Below are 8,355 nucleotides of genomic sequence, written 5' to 3'. Positions count from 1 at the left end.
AGCAATGAAGGCAACAAAGGCAGACCCTAGTCTCTGCAGCACGTGGAGGCACAAAGGATCCAAATTGAGCAATATGAAAACGTGCATTTTGGAGCAGGGGGTGTTGAATCATGGGAGGCCCAATTTGTAAGTATCGATCTCAAATTATATTATTTATGTGATTTATTTTTAGGAGGTTGTTTCTTTATACTAACCCCTTCAAAAATTGTGTCATCTTGTAGCTTAATATCGTGGGTAGGTATACTACTCCTATTGAGACAGCCTACCACCGCCACCATCGTAGAGGAGATACATGGAGGCACTCTATGGTGACAGGTTGATTACTGAGGAGCAGTATATTTGGGCTATTGGAGCGCCCCCAAGGTATTTAAAAGTAATTAAATAATGTCAATATTGTAAATAAAGATTTGATTTTTCATACATTGATACATGTTGTCCCTCGTTTACAGGGCCCTACGGTTGATCAGGAGGAAGAAGATGAGGAAGAAGGGAGCGAGGATGCGGAGAACTAAGATTAGTCATAGAAGTAGTGCTAGCTACTCTTTTTTGTACTTGAAGCCATTGGCTTGGCTTCGTGCCTCTCTTGTATATACACTCCTCTTATTTTTTGTACTTAAAGCCACAGGACGTGGCTTGGCTTCGTGCTATATGTACATATAAGCACCTTTTGAGGTATGAATTAATGTACACTCCTTTTATTTTTTTGGCTTTCAATTTCCTTGTGCAACGTTCTATCAATGAATGCCTTATGAACTAAACGTTTTGGAGTTGTAATGTTTTATTCGGAATTGTCATCATCGGCTATAGACGTGCTTGGAATCATGCTAATTAAAATGCAGTTGGCTGTAAGAATTGAATTGCACAATGTGAAAATGGGATTCTTGTAACTACATAGCATACACAACATACACAGCATTCTATTCAACCACACAAAATTCTGCTTTTATTAAAAAAAAAGATTCTGTAGAGCATCTATAAGCGCATCTATGTACATGTCTTTTTGTTTTTTTTTAATTTCTATAAAGCGTTTAAAAGCGCGTCTGTTTGTTATATAGACGTGCCTATAGACGCGAGTCTATAGGCGCACAAATTATAAATGTGCAAATAGACGTGCTCGTAAGTTTTTTTTAAGTTAAGAAAATGCGTCTGTGTGCACATCTATGGGTGCTTTGTCTTGTTGTGTATGTACCATGGTGTGTAGAAGTATGAGATACCTCCAATGGGTATAAAGGTGTATATAGATGTCCATTGGGCATTTGTTTGGTCAGCATAGCAAAATTAAGGTAGACTATGTACAAGTCCCTTGAGCATAAAAAAAGAAACGTAAGGCTAATATTAACTTGTACAAGAATATGATACTAGTGATTGCAAAAGCTTGAAAAAGCTTGTGTTTAATATGGTAAATAGGAGAGCATTAAAGATTTGTACCAAAAATTCCAATGCCCACAAAGCTCTAAGAATTTTTTCGCTTAGACAATATCCAAGGATATACTTGCTTGGAAAATATACAAATTAATTCAAAAAAGGAAGTGGCTACCTCTATGCTTAAGTGACCCAATGTTGGATCACGGGAAGGTGTATGAATTCCTTTATGTTATTTCTTTAGGTGAATTATAGACGAAAACAATACAAGAAATTGGGTTATATGCAATCGTGTGTGCACCTACCAACATTTGAGAGTGTGGAGTGTGGACTCTGATTTCCTTATAAATGAAAGTCCAAAGTCAACGGCAATTAACGCAAATCTCAATAGTTAATGGTAGGACTAGAAAAAGAAAAAGAGAGCATTTAAACTAAGTATGGGAGAGAAAATAGGAACACAAAATCTGGAGGCTGTAGAGCATGCAAGATGGAATGTCAATGTACACAACAATTGTATGATTTCATGGAAGTCGTGGGCATTCGTACCTGATATCAGCATTTGGGCATTTCGCCAAAATCAGACAGTCAAGGCACAAGATCCATAATGATGGAGGAAGGCTAATTATCTGCGCTTGGAAGTTGGAGTTTCACTGCGTTGCTGAAAACAGACATCAGTGTTAACAGTTGGTGCCACTTTTCTTGTCCAACAGGAACGCCATCTTTAGGTTACATAAATCCTACTTTGAAAGGCGCTAAAAACCTTCAGACTTCTGCATGCGGCCAGGAGCTTCAGAACTTCTTTCTCGTTTTGCCAAAGAGAGCAAGCTGAGAGATGTTTCTTACGACGTTCAACGGTTGATTAGTTTTAATACATGTGAGTGAGTACTCATTAATCTCTGTACTGAAATCACAAGACCTTCCCCTGTGGCTCATTTGAGCAAGTGTTGCTCATAAATCCTCATTTACAACATCCTTAAGAAACCTAGAATGCTGGCGATAGGACGCTGTATGTTTTCGACGCTTGGTCATTCCAGAGCGTCGGAAACTTGCAAGGGTGCCGAATTAAGTCAGCTGCGGGTTTGGAGATAGATCAGATTTAGATATGTAGCCAAGGACAACTTGCCCACGATGAGGCATGTGAACCCTAGCTCAGGGGGATGCCAGCAACGATTGTCGGCAAGTCATCCTTGGCTGCGAATCATTATCCGGGTCTACTTCCAAGCCTACAGTTGATATAGATGATAAGGATTCAGGAACTAAAAATGATAATGACGAGCAAGGAGAGCTGGCCACCTCGTGAAAGGAGATGTGTAGACAACGGACAATGTCGAAGAAGTTGGAGAAAGCGAGATTCCGGAAGCTGGGTGGTGATCTATAAAACAGGGTGACACGGAGAGCAATGTAAGGCGAAAGTAGCTAGTATGGCAGGTTTCTCGTGATACATTTCAGCGTGTGTACGAGAGAGGGTACGGTTGCAAGACGTGTACTCCACTCTGGAGTCTGGACACTGCAGTCCGTTGATGAGTCCTCTTGTCCTGCTTCTTACTACGAGGGCAGTCCAAGGTAAGCAAAAGCTGCAAACTGCAGCACCTCGATCTTCGAGAATCAGAATCCTGATTCCTCGCTGCCACTGCCACAGCCACCGCCACAATAACCAAAGCCAGCTAGCTTGCCTGGATATAGTTCCGACTCCCGAGTCCCGAGTCTCTCTCACAACTGCGTACAAAAAACCACCAACGGGAGTCAGGACTTGGGACGCCTTCGTTTCCCAAATTGCACCCCTTCGTGTTTCTGTCATTACAGCAGAGGATATTCTGTCCTCGACCCAAGTCTCATCGCGTTCATTGTATTCATCTGGATTCTGCACCATCTTGCTTCCCTGGGGCAATGTGCGTCCAGATACCGTTTGCAGCCTCGAGGCACGCATTGCTATGGCCTCGTTGGTGCATGATGCATCGTTTGGTTATAAGTTAGCCCATGCAGTCTGCACACGCTGCCATTTATACTCAGACCAGCCTTGATTTTCAAGATTTTTGTGCACGCTAGTTTCCTGAGGCCGCATCAGATATACAGTTCTCCTTTCAAAGGTTGAGCTGACATGGAAAACCTCTATTGGTTGCAAGCTGCAACATAAGATCTCCAAGGGGATTCTAGGGGGCATGACTGATGTGGCAGACTTAAGTTGCAACATGCTTTTCCAGCTGGTAATTGTGTTTTTCGTTCTCACGCTTGGTGCAATCTGTGGTACTCTCTGATTTTGTGGTGCCATTTTTGCCAGTAGTTCTGTGCACATGTCATGGACTCAAAAAAGCTCTGTAGGCAACGTTGCAATTGCATGAAGCGTGTGTGTGACTCGTGAAAGAGTGATAAACTCAGCGCGTTTCGCTGTCTCCCTCAAGATATACCTTGTTGCCTGCATCGCATGATGCATTTGTCTTTACACATGCGCGTCCGTAATGCTCATTGCTCATTGCTCAGTCTAGGGATCAATCTACTGCCTTATTATCCTTGACATTGCACAATGCATGGTACAAATTTCCCGAAATGATTTGGTCCAAATGGCAAAGACTCCAAACTCATATTATCTGGGGCGCGGCGCGTAATTCTGTTTTTTGCACGAATCACTGTATGAATGTCAAATGATACCATTATGATTTTTCACATTGGCTATCAATTAAACTCTCAAGCAATCTCGTCCATACTTGCGCAATAGCGAGACTCGACACTCGACAGTACCTTTCCCTGCAAGAACATAAAATTCAGTTGATTGCTCACGAGTCACTGGCCAGCAGCTAGACTGCTGCTAGAGGTCGCTGGAACTCCAAATGAAATAGGATGAAAGGATGGAATCGTGCCAGTTGAGCAGAAAATCGTCTTCGTACAAGGAAATCTGTTTTCGGGAATCGAATCCTTACTTTGTGACTGCCCACTCCCGGTGCCACTGTTGTTGTACAAGCAACTTGTCACGAGAGCCTTACTTCCGTGCACAGGATTCCTGCAGCAGATCAAAAGCAAAGAAAAAAGGACTCGTATTTTGTCCGATGTTGTATTGTCGTTAGGGCCCGTTATGCCGTTGTGCTAATTAAGGGAGCATTGGCCGAGGTGTGTAGTCGTATTTTAAAAGTAGTAATTTAGGAAAATAAAAAGCAAAAGAAAAAAACAAGAGTGTACAAGAGCGCGTGGCACTCTTCTGGTTTTCTCGGGATGGGCTATTAAAAGCTTCACTTCAAAGCACATCTCCCAAGTTTGAAATATTTAACGTCAAAAAAATTTACATGTAGAAATTAACTTTATTTTCAGCCTAGAGGCACTCTAAACTTGAAGCAATTCCATGTTCATTAGAAATTCTATTAGAAGCAAGAAAATAAGGTCATACTGGGAACCCCCAAATGTTTTCTAATCAAGTCTAAACGAATTTTTTCCTTCACCAAGGCTATATATATAAAATGTTTTAACCAATAGGAGTTAGTTTTTAACAATGGAATTCAACATTATTATTTAGATACCATGACAATATCTAAGCAATGTCTACTCACAAAATTAGCCTTCGTGTGACCCTTTACAAAGATATTAATTTATGTCTAACTCTAAGTAGATTCACATAATTATATTAGTAGATATGTCACACATGGATATCTTTGCTTAGTGTTATTGTAGGTATCTAATGCACTTGGATATGGTGCATATCGTTATTTATTAGTACATACCCATAATACTAGACCACAGTATAAAGCGAGCTTGGGCTCACATTTCTTGTAGAATGAGGGCTAAGACCTAAGAGTAATCATATGTCTAGGCATTAATTGAAGGGCTTATAAGTAGGCCCATAGGACACATGGCACCATGGGAGAAATCCACATTCGAATAATGGGTTTGCAGGGAGGGTGAGAGAGAGAGAGAGAGAGAGAGAGAGAGAGAGAGAGTTCAGCTTGGAAGTAGGCCTAGGGATGAAGACCTGACATAAGGAAAAACACGAGGTATGAGGAAGGCAAGCTCATGAACAAAATCCATAGCTGGGTGTTAGCTCAAAGGGAAGCCATCATAATAGCTTACGAAAAAGTAGCATAGAGGCAAACGCTTGCCAGTAATGAGCAATTGAGAGAAAAAACATTCAGATCTACGTAGGAAAGTCGTGAAATTTCTTTAATTAGGGTTGAATGACAGAGCACAAGTGAGGGCAAGGATATCGAGGCGTTGATCTATTGTTTTGCATCGTTGCCAATATTGGTTGCTTCATGAATAACTCGTGTTCATAATTGACTTCCATGTATTCCAAGGATACATCACTATTGTATTGAGTAATGCTTGATCATGATACGTGAAACCCCGCTTCATCTTCTAGCTCAAGGGGTCCTTAGTTTGCATCATAGAATACATTGATGCAGTTCCCAAAGTAGCCTTAATTAGGCTTTCTCATCTAGCCTTTGAGAAGAACTATTGGGATCGAAGATTGAACTTATGGCTGCTAGCAAAAAAACAAGCATTCTTGGAATACAAGGTTAGCAAAGCAGCTTCATTTTGGATTCCATTTTGGCCCAATGGTTGGTTCTATAGTAGTTCCATGACATTTCTTAGTGGGCTCACGAAAGGGGATTGAAATACAATCTAAAACCCAAATCATCTGAAAGAAAAGTTGTGAAATGCTAGAGAGGTAGTGTAAGAGGTCACGAGAGGCATCTGGAGCATCAAAAAAACTCAAAGAAGATAAACTGCAAAGAAAGAGCATCTAAGAAAAAAGACTAAGCCACATCAAACTTTTTTACACCTCGTCAATCATTTCATACTCCCTCTAATTTCTCTCCAAGGACTCCCCTTTCTTCTCTTTCAATGTACCTTTTGAATCTATTAGCCTCATTGACTTCAAAGCAAAGGATTGGAGATTGGAATCAATGAGATCTTGATTTGCTAGATTATCATTGAAGAGCCAACTTGTTGGGATAAATGCATATCTATAAGGGATAAATTTTGTTGAAATGCATGTGACGTAGGGGTTTTACATAGTGAACCGGGTGAAAGCATGCTACGGTGTATGTACTATTGGCAAAAATGTAGTCCTATATATTAGTACTATTTCAAAAGAACTCGAGTTAATGCATGCACTTATTACCATGCACACGCGCGAGACAAACTTAATATATGTTCAACAAAATCTTTTCGACTTGTTACGGGTTCTAGTTTTGTCTTTCATTTTTTAGTGTACATAGGTTCAGAATTCTGTTAACCACCTCATTATCAGTGTGCCCTCAAGCCACCTCATTCTCAATGTGACCTCTAGCCACCTCATTCTCAATGTGACCTCCTCATTGGTTCAGGATTTTGTCAAACATCTTAGCACGTCGGCCAGTTAGTTGAACTATTGAAGGTTTCTTTTCTTCCAAACAAAGAAGAAGCGCATATGGCTAGAGAGGGCTAGAGAGCACACATCGATCGAAGGGATTGTAAACCAAAAGGTGACTATTTGACTCTCTCTCTCTCTCTCTCTCTCTCTCTCTCTCTCTCTCTCCCCCCCTCTCTCCCCTTCTTTTTTGAGTTTTTCCTTTGCATACAACTTTTATATATGGTTGAACCATAACTTTGTTTGTAAACGGAAGCAAACATGTCTCAAAAGAGAAACCTGAGGTCGCCATGAAAGATAAAAAAATCCAAGAAAGAGGCTCAGAGCCCCTCTCCAACAAAGAGAGTTGTAACAAAGGAATAGGGGAAGGGTAAGGCACTTCAAATCCTTTTAACTCCAACTTGGGTGAAGCTTGGGTGGAAGTTTTCCTTAAAGCTAGGCCAAAAGTCTATCACGAAATGGATAAGTGGATGCAAGACACTTGGGGGCATCCCGAGCAAGGCAAGCTGGTGAGGCTATCATATTGGAAACCTCAAGAAAGAATTTTATGAAGAGTTTATTTCTATATATAGAAGCATATACTAGATTGGCACAATCATGAACAATGAGGTGGGCACTGCATTGGCCCGAGTATATGCTGCATCAATGAGGTGGATTGGGATGATTTTGCCCACCATTGACAAACTAATGTGAGGAGTGCTAGTCAAGACAACACCTATATCAAATAGGAGCTTGCTGTGGCAAACCCATTGGAAGGCCCATATGAAGACGGACCCGAGTACTATGTTGTGTGAGACACTCATTACAAAAAAATTGGACTAAAAAAGGGCCCTATAAGGGAGCCCTTGGGCTGGTGACATGGAAGAATAAAGTGAAATATAAAACCTAATAGAATATTGGTTGGTGGAGGGCAATAGAATATTGGAACTGGCCTGACTTCTCTATTTCTTTATTCAATGGCCCAAACAATGATGTGGAGCACCGACTTGCTACCTCAACTCTCCCATCATGTTTTTAAGCTATAACCAAAGTGAGAAACCTAGTTTCTCAACCAAACTTGTACCATTTGATCACTTGAAACCAAATCCTCCCATCCAACTTCTACACTCCTTTCATTCTCTCTCATTCTTCTTGCTTCCCCCTCATTTCTGAGCACCATTTTAATTTTTTCTTTGCTCTAGCCCTCTTTTCAAATTTCCTACTGATTCCTGAGTGGGAAGCTTCTTTCTCTATTCTCCCTCCCATGGGATGGAATCTCATGCCAAAATCTCATCACTTCTCTTCTCTACCTGCATTTCCCTCCCATTTCACTCTCATTCTTTCAAAACTTTTAAGATTTTTGATTCAACCTACCTTCTCCTTTCTCTATTTTGGGTGCTTCTCCTTCAAATCTCGCCATTTCCTCTCTCATCTGAGATTTTCCCATGATCTGAAATCATTTCATTCAGGAAGACAAGGTAATCAATGTTCTGAGCGAGCCATGAATGATGCAAGGTGTTTGGAGCTTAAAAGGAGCTACTGGACGAGATTCTTTAAGAAAGGATCAAAGAAGATTGACTTTCAGGCATAGCAGTTTGCTGATGCATGAAAATCAATCTTTCTTTTGCCCATCTCTCAATACTAGTCACTTTCCTTGCTGCAATCTCTAAGGGTACATG

The sequence above is a fragment of the Dipteris shenzhenensis genome, chromosome 13 (assembly GCF_047967505.1).
Source record: "Dipteris shenzhenensis isolate YYH24624 ecotype China chromosome 13, Dip_SZ_1.0, whole genome shotgun sequence".
Lineage (NCBI taxonomy): Eukaryota > Viridiplantae > Streptophyta > Polypodiopsida > Gleicheniales > Dipteridaceae > Dipteris > Dipteris shenzhenensis.
This window is presented reverse-complemented; position numbering follows the sequence as displayed.